The sequence below is a fragment of the Lepus europaeus genome, chromosome 9 (assembly GCF_033115175.1).
Source record: "Lepus europaeus isolate LE1 chromosome 9, mLepTim1.pri, whole genome shotgun sequence".
In the NCBI taxonomy this organism is placed as follows: domain Eukaryota; kingdom Metazoa; phylum Chordata; class Mammalia; order Lagomorpha; family Leporidae; genus Lepus; species Lepus europaeus.
The window spans coordinates 17,526,911-17,553,234 of NC_084835.1; the positions used below are offsets into that span (position 1 = coordinate 17,526,911).

Below are 26,324 nucleotides of genomic sequence, written 5' to 3' on the forward strand. Positions count from 1 at the left end.
ATCTCTAGAAATGCACCCAAAGGCACTCAGGTGCTAGGTGAACAAATACTTACACAACTGGATGTTCATCTGTATGTTACTTGGGGTAGCACTAGAAATAGCACCGCTGTGGGGCCAGCGCTGTGGTGTAGAGGGTAAAGGCTTCACCTGCAGTGCCAGCATCTCATATGGGAGCTGGTTCGAGTCCCGGCTGCTCCATTTCTGATTCAGCTCCCTGCTAATACACCTGGGAAAGCAGTGGAGGATGGTCCAACTCCTTGGGCCCCTGTACTCAAGTGGAAGACCTGGAAGAAGCTCCTGGTTCCTGGCTTTGGATCGGTGCAGCTCCAGTCATTGTGGCCATTTGGGGAGTGAACCAGCAGATAGAAGACTTCTTTTCTATCTCTGCTGTTCACATAAATAAGTAAATCTTAAAAAGCAAGACCCAGCTGCCTTATAAGCGATAAGCTGTTAGATATACATGATGGAATATTAATAGTGATTATTACTTAATCCTCAAGAATTTTAATACCTGGAGAAATGTTTGCCATAGAGTGTTAATTTAAAAAGCATTAATTTAAAATGCATATCCCCAAATATGTTGGTTGCAAGGTAAAGAAACTAGAAACACCTCACAAAAAGTGAAGTGTGTAAGTTGCTAAGTTAGTCGTCATTTTGTTTTTATTTTCCAAATTATCTAAAATCAGCACAGCATTGTGACCAGAAAGAAACACAGCTATTTTTAAAACCTGGCTTCTTTTAAAGACTGTTTGTGCTCACCAAGACACCAGGCATCAAAAGGGAGGAGCAGAGAAACGATTTCCCATGATCCTCTAAAGTGGTGACAAGTGTGCCTGCTTCCTCACCCTGGAAATCAGAGACGGAACCCTTCTCCCAAAGCCACCTCATCACCAACAGAGTCACTTGACTTTTTTAAAAAAAGCCACAACGAGGGGCCGGCGCTGTGGCTCAGCAGGTAAAGCCACCGCCTGCAGCACCAGCATCCCATACAGGCACAATTCAAGTCTCAGCTGTTGCAACCTCGATCCAGCTTCCTGCTAATGTGCCTGGGAAAGCAGCAGCATATGGCCCAAGGGCTTGGGCGCCGCACCCACATACAAGACCCGTAAGAAGCTCCAGGCTTCTGGCTTCGGCGCAGCTCCGTCTGTTGCAGCCATCTGGGGAGTGAACCAGTGGATAGAAGATGCCCCTGCCTCTCTGTAGCTCTGCCTTTCAAATAAATCAATAAATCTTTAAAAAAAAAAAAAAAGCCACAACAAAAGGTGACCAACAGAGAGGGTCCAGGACTTCCTTGGGGTGACAGTGATCAGAGTCTTTAGAACTGAGGCTGCAATGCAAATGGAGTGTCTGTGGAATCAAGACAGCAGGGCCGGAGTCCTTGAGAAGCGACAGGGTCCTGGCTGTGGGCACCTGCTGTGTGTCTCCACCCTCCTGGGGCGCCAGCACAGATGACAAGTGTGTGTTTGGTGTCATGTGAGATTCCACAGGTAGACACCAGCTGCACAGGGACACTGGCTGAAGCAGAGGTGGTGCAGGAGAGAGAAGACCCCAAGATGGGATGCTGGGAGATGTTCACGTGGAAGGAGAGCCAGGAAAAGGGGGATTTAGCTGACAGAAAACCAGAGGCGAGTGGTTAGAGGAAGAGGAGGAGAACCTGGATGCTGCCACATGCAGTTCGACTGCACCCAAGTCCTTGCTGCAAATAAACCCTGGGGTGGGAAACACTACGTAAGACTTCTCATCTAGGGGAACCATCTCCTGGTACCTCTCCCACAGGGGAGCTTTGCAGGCCACGTCTCACCATCAGCAGGCTCTTGATGGGCTGGGGCTCTGCCCCAAACCTGGAAATGCCAGGTCCCTTTCTCTGCCCATGGCTGAGCCAGCGTCCAAGCTCCACCCTCTGTACAGAGCAGGAGCGAAGCAGTGGGAGCAGGCCCTCATGTGGGCAAAATGAACACAACGGGGTAGGTCAGGGTGCGGGTTCCCACGTGACGAGGACGACCTGGCACAAAAGCACAATGCTGAAGAGGGACTGAGACTTTCCCAACTCACCTGCTCCGCTGATTCTCCCAGAAGCCTTCACAGAGCCCACCGCACAGTGGGTCACGGCCAGCCGGCAGGCCACCATCCCCCGCGGCCCAGCACCTGGGCTCCTATGAATGCAGCTGCTTCTCCACCAATGCTGATGTGCAGGTGACCAAACCTGCCTCTGCCCTCTGATGCTAACTACGGCGTTGTGGGTTAGTCACAGACAGTCAAAAATAGCACATGCTTGCCGGCGCCGTGGCTTAACAGGCTAATCCTCCACCTTGCGGCGCTGGCACACGGGGTTCTAGTCCCGGTTGGGGTGCCGGATTCTATCCCGGTTGCCCCTCTTCCAGGCCAGCTCTCTGCTATGGCCCGGGAAGGCAGTGGAGGATGGCCCAAGTCCTTGGGCCCTGCACCCGCATGGGAGACCAGGATAAGCACCTGGCTCCTGGCTTCGGATCAGCGAGATGCACCGGCCACAGCGGCCATTGGAGGGTGAACCAATGGCAAAAAGGAAGACCTTTCTCTCTGTCTCTCTCTCACTATCCACTCTGCCTGTCCAAAAAAAAAAAAAAAAAAAAAAAAAAAAAAAAAAAAAAGAAAGAAAAAGAAAAAGAAAGAAAGAAAAGAAAAATAGCACATGCTGACTCTACAAAAACCAACTTTACTATTTTGAAATATCCTGTCAAGGGTTGAATGGCTGATCAGATGTGGGTGAAACAGATTTTTAAAAACTTCACTTAACAAGATGAGATTATTTACTATAAATCTAGTGAGTGAGCATATTTCCAAAAGTTTGTAAAACGGTACTTAAAAGATAAGCTTTTTGTTTTTGACTGCTGTATAGTATTCTATGGAGTACATGTCCCATAATTTCTTTATCCAGTCTACTGTTGATGGGCATTTGGGTTGGTTCCAGGTCTTAGCTATTGTGAATTGAGCTGCAATAAACATTAAGGTGCAGACAGCTTTTTTGTTTGCCAATTTAATATCCTCTGGGTAAATTCCAAGGAGTGGTATAGCTGGGTTGTATGGTAGGGTTATATTCAGGTTACGGAGGAATCTCCAGACTGACTTCCATAGAGGCTTAACCAGTTTGCATTCCCACCAACAGTGGGTTAGTGTCCCTTTTTCCTGGTCATTTGCAACAAAATGGAGGAATCTGGAAAACATTATGCTGAGTGAATTAAGCCAGTCCCAAAGGGACAAATATCGTATGTTCTCCCTGATTGGTGACAACTAACCAACCACAAAAAAGGAAACCTATTGAAGTGAAAGGGACACTGTGAGAAAGTGACTTGATCAGCCCTTGTCCTGACTGTTGATGTACAATTTAATACTTTATCCCTTTTAGCATTTTTTTTTGTTCTAGTTAATACTATTGGTTGAACTCTGTAATCAACACACATTTATTCTTAGGGGTTGAAATTTAACTGAAAAGTGATCCCTGTTAAATATAAGAGTAAGAATAAGAGAGGGAGAAGATGTATAATTTGGGACATGCTCAATCGGACTTGCCCCAATTAGTGGAGTTAGAAATGTGCCAGGGGATTCCAATACAATCCCATCAAGATTGCATGTACCAATGCCAGCTCACTAGTCCAAGTGATCAATTTCAATTCACAATTGATCACACTGATAGGTCTAAGAGTCAAAGAGATCACACAAATAAGACTGGTGTCTGCGAATACGAACTGATAGAATAAAAAATGGAGAGAACGATTCAACATGGGAAGCAGGATACACAGCAGGCTCATAGAATGGTAGATGTCCTAAACAGCACTCTGGCCTCAGAATCAGCCCTTAAGGCACTCGGATCTGGCTGAAGAGCCCATGAGAGTATTTTAGGCATGGAAAGCCAAGACACTCTGGGGAAAAAAAAAAAAAAAAAAAAGAGGACCTAAATGAAAGGTCTCTGAGAGTGAGATACCAGTAGAAAGAACAGGCCATCAAAGAAGGAGGTACCTTTCTCTGAAGGGAGGAGAGAACTTCTACTTTGACTATGACCTCGTCTAAATAAGATCGAAGTCAGCGAACTCAAGAGGCTTCCATAGCTTTGGCAACTCATGACTAGAGCCTAGGGAGATTTCTGACGCCATAAACAAGAGTGTCAAATTGTTAAGTCAACAACAGGAGTCACTGTGTACTTACTCCTTATGTGGGATCTCTGTCCTTAATGTGTTGTCCAATGTGAATTAATGCTATAACTAGTACTCAAACAGTATTTTACACTTTATGTTCTGTGTGGGTACAAACTGATGAAATCTTTACTTAATATATACTAAATCGATCTTCTGTATATAAAGATAATTGAAAATGAATCTTGATGTGAATGGAATGGGAGCAGGAGAGGGGAGGGGTGCGGGTGGAAGGGAAGTTATGGGGGGAAAAAGCCATTGTAATCCATAAACTGAACTTTGGAAAATTATATTTACTAAGTAAAAGTTTAAAAAAAAAAAGATAAGCTTTTTGGTGCAAAAGCTGTTCTTGAAATCCATGTATCATTTTTCCCACGAAGCTGCAAAGAGGCCCCTCATGTGTGTCCTCCTGGTGCGCTGATGAAGATTAAAAGTGCTCAGAACAATGCCGGCAAACAGCAAGTGCTCAACACTTGCTCATCATCACCACCACCACCTGTCACCACTGTGGACGTAAATCCTTCCAGAGAGTGATGGGGACCATGAAGACAGGACAAAGAAAGGCCACAGAAGAGGAGTACCATCCGTGGGTGGCCTGGGGAGGAAGACACAGAAAAGGAAGCAGCCGGGGCAGAGGGGGCAGCCACTAGGTAGGGTCGTCCGGTCTCAGGTGTCCTGGCGGTGGGCATGGGGGTAGGGGGATGCGGCTGGCTGGGGACAGGGCTAAGAGCCATGTCACAGGATCTTCAAAGACCTTGCATTTTATCAAAGGGCAACAGGAAGCAAACCAGCAGCACAACTAGGCTGGATTTTGCAATAAGATAAGAGGAGGGCGGGGACGGGAGGGCAGGCGCAGGGAGGGTGGGGTCGAGAGGCAGTAGCCAGGGTGAGAGGTTGTAGCAGCTTTCCCTAGAGAGGAGGCAGCAGGCTAGAGAAGGCATGTGGGGTACCATCCACCGATGGCTAGGAGGCATTTACTAAAGCTACTCTGTATGGGGCCGGGAGGGGGAGGAGCCACTTCTGGCAGTGGCTGGGTTAAGCTCACAACTGGGTACGTGAGGCTGGGGAAGAGGGCAGAGGAAAGGGCCTGGGTGGGCAGGCATGTGGCAGTCACCGTGTCACCGTGTGGCTGGCCTGCCCAGCCTGGGAGAGAGAGGACACAGAAGCAGGCCAGGCACGCCCATGTTTCAGGCAGCACCTTTCAGCTACCTGAAGACAGGAACAAACGTTTCTGTTCCTGAGGGTGGGGACTAGGCAGGGTCCATTTTTAAAAGTCCTGGGTAGACCAGGGACACTAGGGAAAGAGGCTGCAGAGACTGGCCAAGCATCCACCCGGGTTCCCACTGCCCGGGGAGAGCCCTGGGCGAGGACACCATGCCATGCCCAAGGCCGGGAGTGCTGTCCACCCTGCTGCACCACAGCTCGCCACGCTGTGCAACGTGGCTGGAGGTCCCACAGAGGGACACAGCTCCACAGTGCCCAGGTGAGGAGCAGGGAGACCCAAGCAAATCTTGGCACCAAGGCAGGCCGCTGGGGCCCCGGGTGTACAGTATGGTTAGAGGCGATCAAGTAGCTTCGATTTTTAAATTTAAATTTAAATCTACTTGTAAAAATTAAAACGGCAAGGAGGGAGCTGGTTTACTACACAGGTTCTCCTCTCTGCCCCACCCCAGCACAGAATGTCTGCAGAGGCCTTGGGAGCTTCTTGTTTTGGGTCCAACCTAGTGCAAAGTCCCCGGGCTAGGCCACAGGAGAAAGTCAATCAGTAACCCAGGAGATGTCTTGAACATCTCGGCTAGAATTCAAGTCAGTCAAGTACTCTGACAGTCACTCCATAGACACTGGTCTGCAAATCCATTAATGACTTTACAGTGCAATCAAACAACAGAACAACATCTTGAAACTATTTTTTTTTAAGATTTTTATTTTATTTATTTTGAAACTTAGAATTATGACAAGGAGGAAGAGAGAGGTTTTCCATCCACTGGTTCACTCCCCAGACAGCAGCAATGGCCAGGGCTGGACCAGGCCAAAGCCAGGACCCAGGAGCTTCCTCTGGGTCTCCCACATGGGTGCCAGGGGCACAAGCACTTGGGCCGTTTTCCATCACTTTTCCCAGGTGCATTAGCAGGGAGCTGGACTGGAGGTGGAGCAGCCAGGACTCAAACCGGGGATGCTGGCATCACAGGTGGAGGCTTTAGCTGCTACACTACAATGCCAGTCCCCATCTCGAAACACTTAACTTGCTTCATAATCTTCTCTTTAGAGAAGACTGCTTCGGGCAGATTCAGAGGTGGGATGGTTGGCAGGACACCCACACCCCAAACGTTTATGCTCCCCACCAATGCTCCTTAACCTCAAAATTACACAGAGCAGCCCCCGGAAGGGTGACAGAAGGAGCGGGGGCTGCCCGATGAGAAACACTGCCAGCTTCGCACCTGGCGTCTGCTAAAAGCTGAGGGACCAGAAAGGTCGACGGGACTCAGGGACTGGGGAGACGCCGACGGACCCCAGGACGGGGACAAACAACGCAGGGGAGAAGCAAACCTCGGCTTCCAATGCAGCCGCTCTGGGCCAAGTGTCTGCTGGGATGGCGCCCTTGAGCCCTGAGATGAGCTGAGTATGTTGGACTCACATTTCACAAACAGAGGAGCGATTGAGGGACTCTGCAGCTGAGGCTTTTGGGTGGATTAGGGTTGTTTCTGTGTTTTACCTGAAGCTAGCATTTTTTTTTTTTTTTAAGCCTCTTTTTCCTAAACGTGGTTAAGACACGGAGTCAGATCAGACAACGGAGGCTCGAGTCTCAACACCTCGTCCGTGAGCCACGTGATCCTGGAGGGGCCTCGGAGCTCCCCTGAGCCTGGTGTCCCCAGGGGCAGCAGGAGGACTGGGAGGGTATTTAATCCAGAGGTGGCTGTGGGGGACACGTGATGCTGCAGAAAGCAGAAGGAACTGTGTCTGGCACTTGCTAAACATCGCCTGTTTCTTCCTCCGCGACCGCCCAAGCCCAGCTGTCCCATATGCGTGGGTCCGTGTGCTTTGTGGGTCATTTTTCCTTTCCTGTGCTCCTCAGCCCCACCAGGAGTTAAGAACGCACCTGGCAGGGGAGGAGGGATGCCCACAGCTTCCTGGCCTCTCTGCTCAGCGCGCCAGTGAGGGCCCATATTTTTTTTTTTTTTTTTAAGATTTTTATTTATTTGACAGGTAGAGTTACAGATAATGACAGAGACAGACAGAGAGAAAAGTCTTCCTTCTGTTGGTTCACTCCCCAAATGGCCGCAGCTACACCGATCCGAAGCCAGGAGCCAGGAGCCTCCTCCTGGTCTCCCATGTGGGTTTAGGGGCCCAAGTACATGAGCCATCCTCCACTGGAGGGCCCATATTAAAAGCCAAGCTTGGTTCTCTACTCAGGGGATGGCAGACAGGAAAGGGGGTTGAGTTTATCCCACTCCCTGGCAGTCTGCTCTGAGTGGTGGAGCAAGGCGTAGGTGGGCCTTTCATCCAGGGGTTCTCACCTGGGGGAGCAGAACAGAACCCCCGAGAGCTCCTCATCCCCACTCCCACCCATGACAACCTTGCCCTAACTGCAGCAGGAGATAACATCTAGAGTGACATCGGAGGTTGTGCTGTCTTCTTATGACCTCACGCCAACAAGACATAGTGAGTCACGGTGCAGTGGACACAGCATCGCCCGGGGGACAACGTGTAAACAAACACACGAAACCCAGGGAGGACACCATGCGCAGAGCAGGGCTCCTAACCCATGCCTCCCCCTGACCTCCTGCCAGTTTGGCAAGGCCCACAGACCCGCCTCAGAGTGAAGATTTGAAGATACGAAATGCAACACTGAGAACTGGAAAGGGGAGTGTGTATACTCTACGATGGTTACCGAAACTTTAAAAAAGGAAAGTCGGTGATATGAACCCCAAATCGTTTACACAGTAAGTGCTTCTTTATGAACCCATTAACAAGCCAGACCCATCAGCACATCTAGTAACGAACACAGCTTCAAAGCAGTGGGTGATAAGCAAAGGTAGTGTTTCAACGCATCAGCTTCCAGCATGACAACATGAAAATATCTGATGACAAAGTCACAGGTCCCGCTGAAACCACGGTGCTTTGCTGCCTGTGGCCCTGACAACGAGAAATGCTGCATTTCAAAGTCCATGGAAATAAAGATGCCGTCTGCCTTGCCTTTCCAAGTTCTCCTAGATTCTCCCCATGGACCCTCGGGGGGCCCAGGACCTCAGTTTGAGAGCTCTGCTCTGTAGGATGCTATAGTTAAGAGTGAATGCGTCATGGTTCAGTTGCTACTTAGCCAACAGCCACCGTGCTCTCAGCACAAGGAAACAGGAGAAAACAGAAGGAAGGGAACACTGGGAGGCAACTGTGCTCAAAGAAGTTTCAGAATCTCCGCTCAGCGTCTGTTTTGCTTCTTCCACTTTTATGACAAGTGTGTTATCTCCTGCCAAATCCACTAGAATTCCTTTTATAGATACTATATTATTATATGTGTTTATATTACATATAACACACATACAGAAGTATACAACAGACACAATCACTATTCGGGTCTACTGTTAAGTGGGTTTTAGTAACGGGGTCAGTGTGGTGGAATAAACACCAAGCTCCCCATGCTTTTACTTCCTCTACAATAAAACGGGCCCTGCCCAAGTATAGACATTTGATCGAGATGAAATGAGGCAATTCGTGTGAAAGTTTTTTGAGCATCGTGCCCTCTGTGACAGAACCACAGCGGGCCTCCCACAAGACAGTAAGCAACACACAGCAGTTTCCTTAAAAAAAAAAATTTCTACTGAGAATTCTACTGTACCAAGGCGGTTACTCCACCCCGCATCTTCTACCTAACAGTACATCTCCTTGGTGACAGGGACACCACAGAGGTGGCTTGCCAAGAGCTTCCCATAAGCCACACGACACAGCAGACACGCCGAAGCTCTGACGTTAACCATGGGACAGCTCTACCTTGCTGTGTTTATTTCATTTTTATTTTTATTGAAACTGGTTATCTGGTCAAAAAAAAAACACAGGGTTTACATCAGGCGCTAGGTATAAAAACACAAGTTAACTGAAACAGAACTCCTTTCTTATTAGTGTCAAATAGAGAAAACCTGAAAACAACCCGGATACACCCTGAAGGAGACACGTAGAGCTCCAACTTGTCTTGTACGAACGATCTCACAAACCCAGAGATCAGTCTGTACTCATGAAAAGAACGACAGAAAGCTTCTAGGGATGCATCAACCACGGGCTTTGAACCAAACCATCTCGAGGATAAAAGCCCAGGATTGTTGGACTTTTTTCTTAAAAACAAAACAAAACAAAACAAAACCTGGAGGACACAATGACAAACAGATATGTAAATGACAGGGCTGCTCTGAATTTCTTAAGAGCAAAACTGCATCTAAAAAGGCCCCTCTTGCCATCAAAGAAGGAGGTACCTTTCTCTGAAGGGAGGAGAGAACTTCCACTTTGACTATGACCCTATCGGAATAAGATCAAAGTCAGCGAACTCTAAAGGCTTCCATAGCCCTGGCAACTCATGACTAGAGCCTAGGGAGATTACTGACGCCATAAACGAGAGTGTCAAATTGTTAAGTCAGCAACAGGAGTCACTGTGTACTTACATCTCATGTGGGATCTGTCCTTAATGTGTTGTCTAATGTGCAGTGATGCTATAACTAGTACTGAAACAGTATTTTTATACTTTGTGTTTCTGTGTGGGTGCAAACTGATGAAATCTTTACTAATTATATACAGAATCGATCTTCTGTATAGAAAGATAATTGGAAATGAAAAAAAAAAAACCTGGTGTTAAATTGGAAATGGCATAGAAAATTAATTAATTTTTAAAAAATATCATGTAGGATCTCTGTCTTTAACATGCTGTACACTGTTATTTAATGCTATAACTAGTACTCCAACAGTATTTTTTCACTTTGTGTTGCTATATGGGGGCAAACTGTTGAAATTTTTACCTAATATATACTAAACTGATCTTGTGTATATAAAGAGAATTGAAAATGAATCTTGATGTGAATGGAAGGGGAGAGGGAGCGGGAAAGGGGAAGGCTGCGGGTGGGAGGGAAGTTATGGGAAGGGGGAAGCCATTGTAATCCATAAGCTGTACTTTGGAAATTTATATTCATTAAATAAAAGTTTAATAATTAAAAAAAAAAAGGCCCCTCTTGAAAAAGCAGCAGAATCACTGGATATCGATTTCTTACATTATCCCCTTTTCCTTCAAGTCTGCATTATGAAGTGTCACGCCCTTGTCATCAGGAACACACTGAGAACTCACCCCAGCTGGCATCATTTGCCCTTAAATAACCAGGTTAGGGAGCCATCAGACACGAGTTCCCCACCTTGTACATGTGTCCTGCTGTGTCACATAAACAAGCTGAAGTCCCCAACACCTTTGCTGACAGCTGCAGACGAGCTCCTTCTGCTAAGAGTTTCTGAGGATCACCTATTCCTTTTAGCACCAAGGGGAGACGGGAACATTTTCAAATCCTCCCACACTGAAAACAAAGTATGTTCCAGTGACGCCCCACCCCCCACCCCAACTACTCCAAAATTCCTCCTTGGCGCATTTAAAGTTGAGAACGCGTATGTCCTAACATCTATAAGCCACACTTCTTTGGCCACCTTCCCATGAGTGGCAGGCCACGCGACATGGTACAAGGTCTCATTTAAGGCCCTGGCTGAGAAGGACCGGTCGTCAAAATGATATCATGACATGGAAAAGGCAACCACTTACAGAAGTACTTCAGGGTCTCTTCAATTTGCTCGGTGGTGAGGTCGATGTTGGCATCTGGAGAAATGAGAGGTGTGTGGAGCCAGTCGTCGTGGTCATAACCGTAGATGGTGTCGGCTCTTAGCTTATAATGGGGCAGCTGCTCCTCCAGCAGGCTGATGATCTCGACTTCCGGAAGATCGGTGCTGTTGCACACATCTGGAAGGAAGACCAAGACGGCAGAGTTGAGAGCCCAGACCCGGTTATGGCCTTGCACCTGCTGGTGTCTGGTCACTTATCTACAGTGTGGAGACCCCAGACAAGGCCATATTGGAGGGTCTTTTTCAGATATAAATCCACCTCTTAGGGCTGGCGCTGTGGCGTAGTGGGTTAAAGCCCTGGCCTGAGGCACTGACATCCCATATGGGTGCCAGTTCTAGTCTCGGCTGCTCCTCTTCCGATCCAGCTCTCTGCTATGGCCTGGGAAAGCAGTGGAGGATGGCCCAAGTCCTTGGGCCCCTGCACCCACGTGGGAGACCTGGAAGAGGCGCTTGGCTCCTGGCTTCGGATCGGCTCCTGGCTTCGGATCGGTGCAGCCTCAGGTGTTGCGGCCATCTGGGGAGTGAACCAGCGGATGGAAGACCTCTCTCTCTCTCTCTCTCTCTCTCTCTCTCTCTCTCTCTGTAACTCTTTGAAATAAATAAAAGAAATCTTTAAATAAATAAATAAATAAATAAATCCTCCTCTCAAAACTGAGACTTATAGAGGGTAGACCAGATGCTTACTGAGTATAAGGTGGGAGGGATAATTTCTGATGTTCTATAGCACAGCAGAGTAACTTTCTGAAAATAATTATTTCAAAATAGCTCGTAGACAGGACACTGGATTTTCCTAACACACAAAAGTGATAAATGTTTAAGGCGACAGATAAGCCAATTACCGAGATCCGAGCATCATATATTGTAGACATATACTAAAGTGTCACACTGTACCCCATAAATATATACAATTATTATTATAAGTCAGTTAAATTTTTAATGCATTCTTACTGGCAAGAACTACCCAAGGTAGTTCCTGCTGTTTTTAGTGCCTTCATTATCAATGAAGCTAAGTCTTTTTCCAACTCTTTCTCTAGCTGTCTACTATCAACCTTTCCATGCTTAAGCCAAGCCAGTTACAATTTCACCAATATGCCTAACTTCTTCCTGCCACGCTCCCTCACCTAAAATTTTGCCTTCATTTAATCTACTCATTCATCTGCTCATTCACATCTACACACCCATCCTACCTTCCTTCCCTCCTCCCATCCATCTATCCACCCAATATCGTGCCCATCCACCCATCCTACCTTCCTTCCCTCCTCCCACCCATCTATCCACCCAACATCCTGAGGGCCGAAGGCACAGGAGATACAATGGCAAACACAACTCTCATGATCCTGTCCTTGCAACACTTGCATTCTTTTGTGGAATCCAACGATTACACCCAGCAGGTGCCTATCCTTCGAGGTACAGCTTACACACCACCTGCTCCGACACGCTGGTGTTCCGAGCACTCTACACAGATTAATCTCTCCTCCATCGTCCATGTTCACACAGCACTCGGCCAGAACTTGTTACTACATCTACTCAGCTCTGTCTTCTGGGTCTGTCAGTGCCTGATTCATTCTTCATATCCACCGCCTGTACCCCACCATCCCTGGCCCAGGCCATGCCCAAGAGGTTTGGAGTCATGCCTACGATGGTGGACCAACCCATACAAAGCACATTAACACAGGCCTTTTAATTAAACTGCAAACAGGGCAGACAGAACCAGGACAGGGGACAGTCTTACCCTACTTTTCTACCCCACAGTTATCGAAGGAAAAATCTAAACGAAGAATTAAATACAGAGAAGGAAATGCTAACGAGTGAGTGTTAATTATCAATGAATTCCGACATCAGCCACTGTATCAGCCCATTTCACAGAGGCATTGGGGACCTAGGACAGTCAATGGACCCAGAAGGCAGCCATGGTCTTGTCAGCTCATAAGTAAGCCAAGCACCTATGGTGCACACACAGCACCAAGTCCAAGAGAGGAGACTTAACTCACTCCTTCATCCTCAGAGTGAGTCTTCAGTGGTGGAAAAACAACCAAAACGTGACGACCCTGGAGGTCAATTCTTAACCAGCTTGTTGCTCTTGTCCTTGACCTGGAGTGGAAAACCAAGGCAGGACTGAACGGCAGTGGAGCATCAAGCATGCACCTCGCTTTCCTGGCCCTCTGTGGGTGTTAGCAAGGGCAGGGGAAAAAGACTCTCTGGACAGAGAAAACCACACAGGGCACTGCAAAGTATTCCTGTGGCATTTGGTCAAACACATCCTAGATCAGAGTCCCTGGGTCTGATATCCATCTCTGGCTCCTGACTCCAGCTTCCTGCTAATGCAGACCCTGGGAGGCAGTGGTGATGGCTCAGGCAACTGGAAACTGGGTCCCTGCCACCCACATGGAGACCTAGATTGAGTTCCTAGCTCCCAGTTTCAATTGTTACGGGCATTTCTGGAATGAACCAACAGACGGAAAATATCTCCCCTGTCTGTCTCTCAAATACATACATATCAAATACATACAAATCTAGTGACCTGTCTATACATATGTGTGCATGGCAGGCAGGCGACTAAAGGAGAAAGGCCACGCCCTAGACTCACTCACACAGAGGAACTAACTGGTGCAAATGGCAGCAGTACGTGATGGAGGGCTGCAAGCTGGCAGGCAGCAGGAAGAGCCTAGGGCAGGGAGTCACAGGGGAAACACAGCAGGAAGAGCAGGCAGGGCCTGTCCCTCTCCTCCTGTCCCTGCCCGAGCCACAGCCCAGAAAGCAGCAGGGTAGATACAGTGGGCGCTGCTCACTCTCAGGTACAAGGTGCAGACTCCTGCGCTTGGGACAGCCATGCCAAGAGCCCTGTCTCCTCTGTGTTTAATAAGAAGGTGGAGCAAGCAGGGAAAAAAAAAAAAAAATAGAATCACGGGAAAAGGTTAAGAACAACGGGTGGGATCCTCCCACCCCTCCCGGAGCCTTCCCCAGCCCACAGCACCCCTTCTCACGCAACCAGATATGCAAAGCTGCACTGGAGAACACGGCCACTCAGGTAGTCAGCGTGGTTTTGCAAAGCACTCAGGAAGGAGTTAATAGAAAGTGGAGGCCGCTCAGAATTTTTCTTGGTGCTTCAGGGAGCAGTTTGATCTTGTGGGCGAGACCTACATCTCAATGTTCAGGCTTCTCTGTCTGACGTGGGAAATGTCATCGCAAGCACGCGTGGCATTTCTGTCAGCCCGAAACCAGCCCAGAACCTGCCCTGTCGCTCTGCGAAGGTCTGTCTGCCGCCAACATTAGTTATGTTCCCCAAAGGACACAGCTAGCAGCAGCCCAACCTCGAGACAGCTCTCTCTTCTCTCCTCTCATCTCCCACTCGTAACAAAGCATCACCAGAAAGGCTCAAGATGGGCCACAGAAAGCAAATACTCCTGCTTCTCACTCTCAAGTGAAGAGCAAGTGCCTGCCCGGCTCACCTCTGTGAGACACCTCGCAGCCAAGGGGATCTGGGATCAAGGAGGCAGACGGACACCCATCGGTGGGGGCTCCTGGCTCCAACCATCATTCCCCAGCAGCTCCACAAAAGCCAGCGCCAGGCAGGGGCCCAAGACATTCCCATGTGACACGCCCCCAGGACAGGCTGGTGCCAGTGCTACTTGGTGGCAGAGAAGGGAATGGAGTCCAGAAACAAAGTCCCTTTCAAGAACAACACAGCTGGCAGCTGCACAAGAGCTGAGCCTGGACCTGTCCTTCCACGCCCTGGGCTGCAGGTCAGCCTATTCACAGTGTGGGTCCTCCTGCCCAAGGGATTCTGCTTTCCTTAAGGCGTGCCAGGACCAGCGAGGTCAAGTACTGAAAGGTGTGGCTGTGCCAAAAGCTCTGCAGCTTTGGTTTTTCTGTGAAGTGACCAGCCATAAAAGCATCAGTGAGCTTCCAGATGCCTGGAAGGCCCAGAGGATTCATGCACAGCGGAAGATCGCAGAGACAGCCCAGTAGCTCTCCTTGACCCTGGCTGCAGGCCCAGTGGCCCTGAGGACTCCCTGTGGAAGTAGACACCACATTTGCCTCAAGACGACGACACAGGCAAGGCCTGAGGTTGGGGACACTAAACACAAGCACCTTCGAGAATTCCCCAGCACTGCTATCCTGTGCCAAAGCCAGGCCAGGGCCTCCATAGCATTCTCTGACCCTCCACGTCTTATGGGCAAGGAAGTCGAGATTCACAAGGGCTGTGGTCAAGCACAAGCAACTATACCTAAGTGACAGATCTGGTCTGACTGAATGCTACGCTGGTCCCTTAGCCACCTGCTGCCCAGGGCCCAGGAGGGGGCCCTGGAAATGCCGGGCAGGGGAGGGGGGATTCCCAGGATTTCATCATCAGGAAGTGTCTGTTCTATCAAGGCGGGGCACTGCAGACTTGTGGCACGGGTGCTGACAAGTCAGGGTGGTGTCACAGTGATCGCCCCTCTTAGGGCGCAGGAAGCAGAGGCAAGAACAGAAGGGACTTGTGTGCAGAACCAGGCAGAGTCAGAGGTCAACGGAGGACAACCCTGCCCCATCCCTTACACTCTGTGGGGTCCTCACGTCCCCACAGCTCCGACTCTCATGGCGAGGAAGCCATGGGACATGTGCCCAGCTTCTAGAGGAAGACACAGTCCACTCCTCCTCCTGACTCACTGCTGTCTGCTCTCCCAGTGGAACAAGTTGGACAGGAAGTCATGTCGCAGCCATGGTTTTTAAAGACACCAGAAAGACCCTAGCCAGGGGCGGGCGTTTGACTCAGAGGTTAACATGCCTGTGTCCCATATTGGAGTGCCTGGGTTTAGTTCCCAGCTGTGGCTCCCACTTCCTGTGAATGAGCACACTGCCAGGCAGCAGGTGAAGGCTCAAATGATTGGATCTCTGCCACCCATCTGGGAGACCTGGGTTGAGTTTCCTGACCCACCCCAGGCCATCCATTTTGAGTATTTGGGGAGCTCACTTGCTCTCTCTCTCCCCTCAAATAAATAAAAAATAACTATAATCACCCTACCTAGCCACAGTGTCAAATCCCTGCAGAAGATGGGTGCAGACTTCATTGAGAGGCTCCAAGGAAAACAGTTCTCAGGGCAGAAGGACCAGCTTTACCAAGACTTTGAAAACCACTCAAAAAAAACACCTGCGGTGAAGGGGTTAGGATACAGAACAGTTTTTGGATGACAATTCACAGCTGAATCACCGACTCAGTACTTCCCTCAGCACTGAGCCTGGAGTCGAGGTTCAAGTCACCATCACAGATGCACAACCCAACTCCTTCAATAAACTGACAATGAGTTGTTTTAAAAAACACACTCCCAACAGAGTCTCCAATGAAGGCGATCAGCTTCCCGATCAACCCCAGACCCCAACAGGTCTATGGCTTCCAGCAGGTGCATACTAACAACAGCTACCCCACCAACCTGCGGCCTGCCCAGTCCCTCAAAGGCCAGGCTCAGCTGGGCAATCAGGGGAGACCCCCATGCCCACCTGACCACACTGCTGCTGGTGCCATATTTGGAGAGACACCTTTTGATCCCAAAACCACTCTGCTGTACTCCTCCACCCAGCTCCCTATAAAGTGCTTCATGGTTCAGCCTGCAGCTCCCCAGGGAAGAGGCTGTGCCTATGTCTCGAAAGCCAACCCTTGTTCCTTCCTTTGTGTACCATAACCCTCAAGGGATGGCTGGTCCCAACAATACCCAACCAGAAACTATGCCTCCCAGCCTCCCCTGCAGAAGGAATGACTGTGCCCATGGTGGACTTGCTTAACAGGACACAAAAACAACTTCCAAGTCACATGCTTGCCACTTGCCCACCTGGGCTGCTGCTGGAGCCACCTTCAACCCAACCCACAAAGGCAACACCCAGGGGGCATGAGGACAGCAGCCCAGGGAGAGAGAGCTCCCAGCCCACCTTCTGCTTGAGCTTTACAGAGAGAAAAAAATAAATAAATAAGCATCGACCTCACTGATACCACAATTCACCGTTCCTTTGGTCTCTGTTCAAAGAGTGAAGTCCACACCCCCAACAGTCTTTCTTAGCAAGCCCAGCCTCTGCCGTCTCCTCCAATGGCCCTGGGCGAGGCGATACCCACTTCGGATTCACCATTCTCCGGGCACATTTTTCTCCCCACAAACCTGGGTCCTCACTGGGCTGTTTCACTGCCTTGCACATCCTTCGCTGCCATCTGTCCCATCCCTCAAACGCCCCCACCCCCCATATGGAAGCGCTCTCTTGCCGTCTCTCGGGCTTGCCCAGCACTCGGTACATGCTAGGAGATTCTCTCCCTGACTCGTCCCCACCGACTGCGAGCCTCACAGGAGCAAGGGCTCTGAGTCACCCCCTACCTTTGTCTGCACCCCGGCCCTCAGCACTTGGCCAGGCTATGCCGGGTGAGGAAGGGAGCAAAGGGAAGGCACAGGCAGTGATGGTGACAGATCCAGGCTCTGCATGGAGGAGGGGACAGCCAGCCAGCCTGAGGGTCCCTTCAAGTCCCTCTCAGGATCATAGCAGTGAGGAGGAAAGGCCCATGGGAAACTGGACATCCCTCCATCACCGGGCAAACTCGACCCAATGCCCGCCAGCGCTGACGCCCCTCTTGGGAAGCAGAATACAAAGGCGACTCTGCACCTCTTTGGCGCTCTAACCCTTCCTGGGTCTTCCTTCCTCCAGGGCATCAACCTTGGAGTGGGCCCTGCTCCCCAGGATTCATTTAGGGCTTCTCTTAGGGCTGCCTGGGAGGGGGGAAAGATGCTAAAGTTTGCTCAAAGGCCAGGCAAGGTTTGGAGCAGCAGAAGCAGCTTGTGCCCACTCTATACCAGATCCTTACCCCTAGAGAGTGGCCGGAAGGAGGCCCCTCTGTGTAGGGGTTTGCATGGACGCTCAGGTGACAAACCAGCCTCATGTACCCTGCACAGGAGCCTAGGCCAATGCTGACCATGACAGCAGAGGCAACAGCCCTAAACCAGAGCTCCAACGACAGTGAAAGCTCAGAGTCTCATGTCAGAATACAGAGCTTTGGCCTTGCTGCAGAAGTCAGCCCACCTCATACAGAGCAGCTCAATGCTCTGAGTAGGGGCCGCCCCCAGATAGGGAGGGTTCCTGGGCCCAGAAGCTAAGAGCTGCCCGGCTGGAAGGCTGGCAGAGCACGCACAAATGCCCTCCAGGGCTGCTGGAACCTTGGGGCAGCCACGGGGCTGGATACAGAGGGACACCAAGGACCTGAAGGCACCCAGGAAGACAGCCCAGGGAAGGGCAGGGGAGGAAGCAGGCGCTAGACTGCCACCTGCTGGAGGATCGCAGGGGCCCTGGGAGCCTGAGGAGAGCTTGGAGACAGGGACCCCAGCCTTAGCTCTGCGGGGACAGGACGCAGTGTCATCTGCTTGGGACTCGGTTTCTCCCTCCATGGCACAAAGGTGTGGGGCTGCAGACAGTGTCTCTGAGCAGCCAGAGCCAGGACCGTACCTCCCCAGCACTTCCCAAGGCAGCTATCTGCTGCCCCCTCGGTCCTCCCGCTGAGAGTTCAGGGATCTGTATTGTTACATGTAATTCCATGACTTCCGCATGCTGGACACTGACTTAGGCTGCAAATACCCTAGCGCTGGGGCCTGCCACAACCTGTGATGTTACCACCCCATGTGAGCGCAGAGTCCCGGCTGCTCCACTTCCGATCCAGCTCCCTGCTGATGTGCCTGGGAAAGCGGCGGAAGATGGCCCACGTGCTTCGGCCCTTGACAGCCACATGGGAGACCCGGATGGAGGTCCAGACTTGTGGCTTCGGCCTAGCCTAGCCCCAGCCATTGAGGCCACTGGGGGAATGAATCAGCAGATGGAAGATCGATCTCTCTCTCTCTCTCTCTCTCTGTAAATGCCTTTCAAATAAATTTAAAAAAAAAATTCAAGGGCCAAAGTCAACACACGGATCTCCGGTGTGCTCGCTGGCATTTCCCTTGCTGGTTCCTCACCGGGGTGCAGGAAAATGCTGCAGACATTTCCACACTGAGGGTGAAAAAACAAAAATAAGAAAAGGCACAACCACTCGCTCACCAGTGTGGCCACATCACAAAAGTCCATCTCCTTCCTATATTTTCCTTCTTGTCCCTAACCCTAACTCCGTTTCTTTATTTAAAGATCCACCTGGTCACGAGGTTGAATTAGAAAGGGACTGTTGGAGCCGAAATCTGCCGACTCACTGCCCCTTCCAATGGTCGAGAACACTGCTCAGAGAGGCTGAGGAAGCAGCCAAATGTAACAGAGCAAACTGGCAGCAGACCCGAGCCTGGTTATAGCTTGAGCAGGTCCCGTGGTGCAAGGGTCCCGGGGGCGGCAATACCACCTGCAGATGCTGATCTGTTCTCTGCTGTTTGCCTGGCACCCCAAACCCTGCCTGGTAACCAAGTGGCACAGTACAGAGCTGCTGAACAATGCACGGCTCTCACAGCCATTGCTGCAGTGCGGGGTGAGGCATGGGACGCGTGTTATACACAAGGAAAGCGAGGTGCGAAAGACAGAAGGAGAAGGAAGGCCTTGTGAGACTCAGAACCACGGGGAGACCTCAGGCCAAGCAGGTCGGACCTCTGCCTCCCCCCTGCCCCCTGCTGTCCCCTGCAACACCGTGCCCACCCAGCATTCCAGCCCCAAAGAGACAGACACGAATCTTCCTTTTCTCACCCCCTACTCCCTACACCCTCAGGGGCAGCTGGCTTGTGGGTGAACAGTAAATCGGGTTTGCAGAAGGACAAGCAGAGAAACATGCAGGGATCCAGGGAGAAGAGGTCAACGCGACTACACTCTGGAGACAGAAACAAAAACCCACGCTGGGCAGCTCTCCGTAGGGGCTGCGGTCTCATTACCTCTGGAAGCAGCTCTTTCCAAGCAGAGAGAGACAATTACCTGGCTGTAATTCCACAGGTGCTGCTGTCGGGGACTGACCTGTCTCTTGAAGTCTCTGTCTCTCTCTCTGTGTCTCTGTCTCTGTCTCTCTCTCTCTCTCTCTCTCTCTCTCTCTCTCTCACACACACACACACACACACACACACCCCAGGTCCAGTCATACCTACCCCAAACAGACTGGCGGAGTGTGGGCAGCAAATCCACCGGACTCGGTCACAGTCAAGAACAGGATCCACGATGCAAGGCTAAAGGGCGATCTTGTGCAATGCTACGCAGCACAGGCCACTAGGGCACAGTGGTTTGTTGTGCAAGGAGAGCGCAAGAAGTGGCCAGAGCAGAGGCCCCAAAATGACATTGTAGAGGAAACCATGAAAGTTGGTGATAATCACGGCACAGGCTGGGTGGATTCTAATGCTAAGACATAGAGTCAGAATGTTGTGGAAATTTGTTTTCTTGGAAAAAATTAATGTGCTTAAGTCCAGCCTCAAGTTAAATCTCCAGGAAAAGACTGGAAAAGTGAAGAGCACTACTCTCTGTTTGAGTTGATTTTTACCAGGAAATAAAATGCTTCAGGTTTCTAATTTTCATAACTGCTCTTTAAAAATGTATTTACATTATATCTCACAATTATTAAGTAAGCAGGGGAAGACGGCTTGACGTGCAAATACCCCATGTCAATGTCACTGCAATCCATGCGCTCACAGTCGAGCCACGGTTTAGACAGATGGAGCTGGTGCAAAGTTGGAACAACGCTCAGAGTCAACAGTTTGACAGCTTGGAGAACCAAAATTCAGTCCAGGAGCCTTCAACCAGTAATCACGCTCAGTTTTACATGTAAGAAAGGAGGCCAAAAAAATCCACAGTGCAAATTACATAAGCATGCTTGTAGCGCACCTGACCTGTCACACACACACACACATACACACAGCCAGGCTCCTCCCAAGCTAAGCACAGGTCTCAGTTCTTTCCTAAGACGCCTGCCGGGCCGGTCAGGTGTATTCTTTTCATCAAGCTTGGCTAACGGGCAATTCCAATTCTGAGCAGGTGGCTGTCAAAAGAAGTGAAGAAAGCAGGGACGTGAACAGACACTTGCACGCCTGTGTTCGTAACAGCATTATTCACAAGAGCCGAAACGCGGAAACAGCGCCTGTGGCCAATCCCGAGGCAGGTGAATGGTTACACAAAATGTGGAAGAAATAAACACACAATCAAAGATTAAAGTGGGGGGGGGGGCATTCTAACAGGTGCTGCACATGGCGCAGATGTTACATTAGTGCAAACAAAACCATAAACCCAACACAAAAGGTCACTCATCGTATGACTGCACTTACGGGGAGTGCCTAGCGCAGTGGGGTTCACAGAGAAAGATAGCACAATTGTGGATGCTAGAGACTGGGAGCAGGGGAGGTCAAAGTGCTTTGGGGGGGCGAGCACAATGGCCCAGCTGGTTAAGCTGCTGCCTGCAATGTCAGTGGGGATGCAGGGTGGCGTCCTGGCTACCCCACTTCCGGTCCAGCTCCCTGCTGACGCACCTGGGAAGGCAGCAGAACGTGGCTCAAGTACTTGGACCCCTGCAACCCATGTGGGAGACGCAAATGTAGTCCCAGACTGTGGCTTTGATCTGACCCAGCCCCAGCCATTGCGGCCATTTCTGGAGTGAACCAGTAGAAGGAAGGTTCTCTCTCTCTCTCTTTCTCTCTCCCCCTCTCTCTTTCCCTCTCCCTCTCTCTTTCCTCTTCTCCCTCCCCTCCCTTCCTTCTCTCTCCAGGGACAGTGTTTAAGTATTTTAGTTACCACATTGCGTAACTCCTATTATTTTTAGTATCCATTTTTTGCCTAACATACAAGTTTACAAGTTAAAAAAAAAAAGTGTGGTGTTAGCGTTAAGAATGCCTGCATAAAGTTCACTTTTGTACTCTCACACTAATCCATCATTTTCCATCTAGTACTAGCATTCGGCTCCCACACAGGTGGGCCCTCCCCATCTCAGACTGATGAAATGAGCCAGCGATCACGGCTTCCGGAATTACCATGGCTCCCTATTTAACCGTGTATCTTTGAACCACCTACACCCCACAGGGTTTGGCAGACTTAGGTCATGCAGGGCTCCAGGGGTGCTTTTCACAAAGACAATGCCACCAGTGATAATGGCCAGGAGTTATAGAGTGCTATGGTAAATGTTTACAAGCGACAGAAGTCCAGTCTGGTTTTGTGGCTGAATAATTGCATGAATATTCTACATCCTCTTTATCCATTCTTCAGTGGGCATCTGGGTTGGCTCCATATCTTGACGACTGTAAATGGTGTTGGAATGAGCACCTGAGCACAGACGTCTGTTCGTCACACTGATACAGTCCCACTGGTGAGACTGCTGGATCCTAGGGCAGTCCTACCTTCATTTTTCCAAGGAACCTCCACGCTGTTCTCCATAATGTCTGCATTAATGTATTCATTTCCCACCGACTGGATGAGACGTCTCCTTTCTCTACTTCCTCGCCAGGCATTTGCTATTTTATTATTTTTTGGTCTTTTTGAAAATAGCTGTTCTGAGATAAAGTGACATCTCACTGGGGTTTTGTTTTGCATTTCCCTGATGATCAGTGAAGCTGGCTGGCTTTTCATGTACTTGGTGGCCGTTTGCATGTCCTCTTCTGAGAAATGTCTGGTCAGGTCATTTGTCCATCTATTCTGGAAATTCATTTCTTGTTAGGTGGATAGTTTGCAAATATCTTCTCCCATTCTGTAGACTCTCTTTGCCCTACTGTTTGCTTTGCTTTTTGGGTTGATCTAATCCCATTTGTCAATTTTTGCTTTTGTTTCTTGCATTTTTGAGGGGATATACAAAAAAAAAAAAAAAAAATTCTTGCCCAGGCCAACATCCTGAACTGTTTTCCCCTACTAGCTTCATAGTTTCCAGTCTTGCATTTAGGTCTTTGATCCATTGTGAATCCATTTTTGCACTGAGAGAGATGAGGGCGAGAATATACCCTGGAACTTGTCAAAAATCAACTGGCTATAAATATGTGCATTAATTTTGGGGTTCTCTACTCTGTTCCGTTAGTCTATGTGTCTGTTTTTAGGCCAGTAGCATGCTTTGGTTACTCTAGTTTTGTACTACTTTTTTTTTTTTTTTTTTTTTGACAGGCAGAGTGGATAGTGAGAGAGAGAGAGACAGAGAGAAAGGTCTTCCTTTACCGTTGGTTCACCCTTCAATGGCTGCTGTGGCCGGCGCACCGCGCTGATCTGAAGCCAGGACCTTCTCCTGGTCTCCCATGCAGGTGCAGGGACCAAGGACTTGGGCCATCCTCCACTGCCTTCCCGGGCCACAGCAGAGAGCTGGCCTGGAAGAGGGGCAACTGGGACAGAATCCGGCGCCCCAACCAGGACTAGAACCTGATGTGCCGGCGCCACAGGCAGAGGATTAGCCTATCGAGCCATGGTACCGGCCTGTACTACATTTTGAAGTCAGGTGTTGTGATGCCTCCAGCTTTGTTCTTTTAGTTCAGGATTGGTCTGGCTATACGGGCGCCATACTAATTCTGTGACTGTTCTTTCCAGTTTTGTGAAGAATGCCAATGGCATTTTGATAGGCACTGCACTGAACCTGAAGATCACTTTGAGGAGTGTGGATATTTTGACAATATTAATTCTTTTTTTTAAAAATATTTATTTATGCATTTGAAAGTCAGAGTCACAGAGAGAGAGAGAGAGAGAGAGAGAGAGAGAGAGAGAGGTCTTCCATCCGATGGTTCACTCCACAATTGGCTGCAAAGGCTCGAGCTACGCCAAACTGAAGCCAGGAGCCGAGAGCTTCTTCTCTCACTAGGTCTCTCACCCGGGTGCAGGGGCGCAAGGACTTGGGCCATCTTCTACTGCTTCCCCAGGCCATAGCAGAGAGCTGGATCAGAAGTGGAGCAGCCAGGTCTCAAACAGGCACCCATATGTGATGCCAGCACTTCAAGCGGGGGGGTTAACCTGCTGCACAACAGTGCCAGCCCTGAAGCCTTAATTCTAAGTCATAGATGTAGAAGAAGATAACCATCTTATTTTCTTTAAGAATCAGCTTTCTTGATGACCAGCGTGGCAGACTGTCTCTTCAATATATGCCTCCCCAGAACATTGGTAAGACTGGATGCTCTGGGGTCCTTCCTGAATCAGAACAACTCTGATCTGCTCAACTTATCAGTCTCTTGTTCTTTTGCAACAATTAGCACAAGATCTGAAGGGCTGTACTAACTATGTTTCAAAAAAGTGCCTCCATTCAGAGAGGCAGGCCCAACTTCCAGTAAAAGCAGCCTCACTCAGGGCTTGACAATATTAATTCTTCCGACCCACAGGCATGATCCGGATGTCTGTCCATTGTGTGCGTGAGTCTGTGGGCCTGTGTGTGTGTCCTCTTTAATGTCTTTCGTTGGTGCTTTGATGTTTCCAAAATAGAGGTTATTTCCTTCCTTGGTTACATTTATCCCTACGTAATTTTTTTAAGCTATCGTGAGATTGCTTTCTTGACTTTTTTTTTTTCTCAGCAATTTCATTATTAGTGTATAACCAAGCTATGAATTTTTTTCATGTTTATTTCCTATCCTGTAACCTTACCAGATTCATTCATTGGTTGTAACTGTTTTCTGGGGGAGTCTTCAGGTGCTTCTACATATAAAACCATGTCATGTGCAAATCAGAAGGATTTCAGCTCCTCCCTTCCTACTTGGCATCCTTTGTATTTTTCTCGTATGGCTCAGGCTACGGTTTCTAATACTCTATTGAATCAAACTGGGGAAAGCGAACATCCTTGTCTGGCTCCAGATTTTGCAGGAAATGACTTCAGCCCTTCTCTGTTCGGTGTGATACTGGCTGTGGCTTGTCCTACACAAGCATTGTTCCTCATTTTTTGAGGAATCAGGAAGGGATGCTGAACTCCACTGAACGCTTCCTCTGCATCCAAAGCGATGGTCGTATGGTTTCTGTGCTTTGTTCTGCTGACGTGATGCAGCCCAGGTCTCGACTGGGCAATGCTGAGCCATCCTCGCATCCCCAGGACAACTCCTTACTACACGGTGGTCTATCGTCTTTTCTCACGTGCTGCTGGATTTGATCTGCTAGCACTCTGTTGAGAATGTCTGCATCTGTGTTCATCAGGGATACTGGTACACGGTTTTCTTTCTTTAAGAGGTCATGTCCTTGTATCATTTTGATGTCAGGGTCATGCTGGCTCCCATCTTATTTGTAACTCTGGTCCAGGAGGCACAGCAGACCCCGTCGGTGGCTTCCCACCCTCCATCCTCTCCTGAGTATCGCAGCCCCATGACAACTCCACCTTTCTTAGCTTTCCCTCCTGTCAGATAGGACACGGAGGCCAAGCTCTGGCCAATGACATAGCAACAGTAGTGGATGAGCCTTTCCCAAAGGCAGCTGGAGGCTCTGAAACGATGGCTGGGGCTCCAGCCTGGCTTCTCAGACAAGAGGCAACATTACGGACAGGAACCACAATGGTACAGTGAAGCCAAAGGAGCCTGGGCCCCCAAGGCATCGGCACTGCATCCGCACCGCACAGCCTCCCTCCGAGCTTCCTTTTTGTAGCAGAACAAGAATTCCTACCAGGGGAGGCCATTTTCCTGTGCAGCCAAATGCAATCCTTACTCACAGACAGTGATCTCTGAATAGACAGGAAGCAAGCCTGTGTTTCTTGAATTATCCACAGAGCAAAACCAGGGTAGCTTTCTTGTACCTCCTGTTGCCCGTCTCCCTCCCACCTCTTGGGTTTTGTTTCTCTAATCCAGGGGCTTTATATTTAAACTTTATATTTAAAAAAAAAATTAACTTTTCACACTTGGACTTGCTTTCTGTTTATACCCAAGAGTGAAGGGTACGCCCAGTCGACCTTTGGAGGCAGCCTGGGCAGCTGTCAGTTCAATTCTCCCCCTCCCTCCCCAGATTTAGTCCTTACTAGGAGTGATGGGAGTCAGCTAGCATCAGAACGGGAACTCCGAGACGAGCTCAGTGCCAAATCAAGAAAATCTTCTGTGATTAGTGGAACGAGATTTGTGAAGCCACAAAGCCAACTGGGCCTCTGCCATTTGATGCATTCACCCGGGCTATTGTTTATCTAAATGATTTCCCAAACAGGAAATTCTGTTTATAAATGGACAATGGTTACTTTTTACAAAACATCATATGAGATCATCTGGATAGGAAAATATTTCAAACTCATCCAAAAAAAAAATATGTATATATATATACTATGGCAGCCTGACAAATAAGTAGTTAAACAAAACAGATCAGCAAAACAAATAAAACCTGACCCTGGAATGTGACCATGGTACTCCAACAAGGTTTCAGAGATCAACAGGAATGTAAACTCAACATGCAGCAAACAGCGAACGGCGAGGAGACAGAACACACACGTAAAAATACAAAGCA

At 49.3% G+C, this 26,324-nt stretch overlaps 1 protein-coding gene across 3 annotated transcripts in view; it reads right to left on the minus strand.

Annotated features, from left to right (window-relative positions):
- TRAK1 (trafficking kinesin protein 1) overlaps positions 1-26,324 on the minus strand; it is a 124,533-nt gene that overhangs the window by 76,145 nt on the left and 22,064 nt on the right. For all 3 annotated transcript variants that reach the window (XM_062200650.1, XM_062200649.1, XM_062200648.1), the window contains exon 2: positions 10,948-11,142. The gene's annotated coding sequence lies outside the window, so the exon portion shown is untranslated. The remainder of the gene's footprint in view (positions 1-10,947; positions 11,143-26,324) is intronic.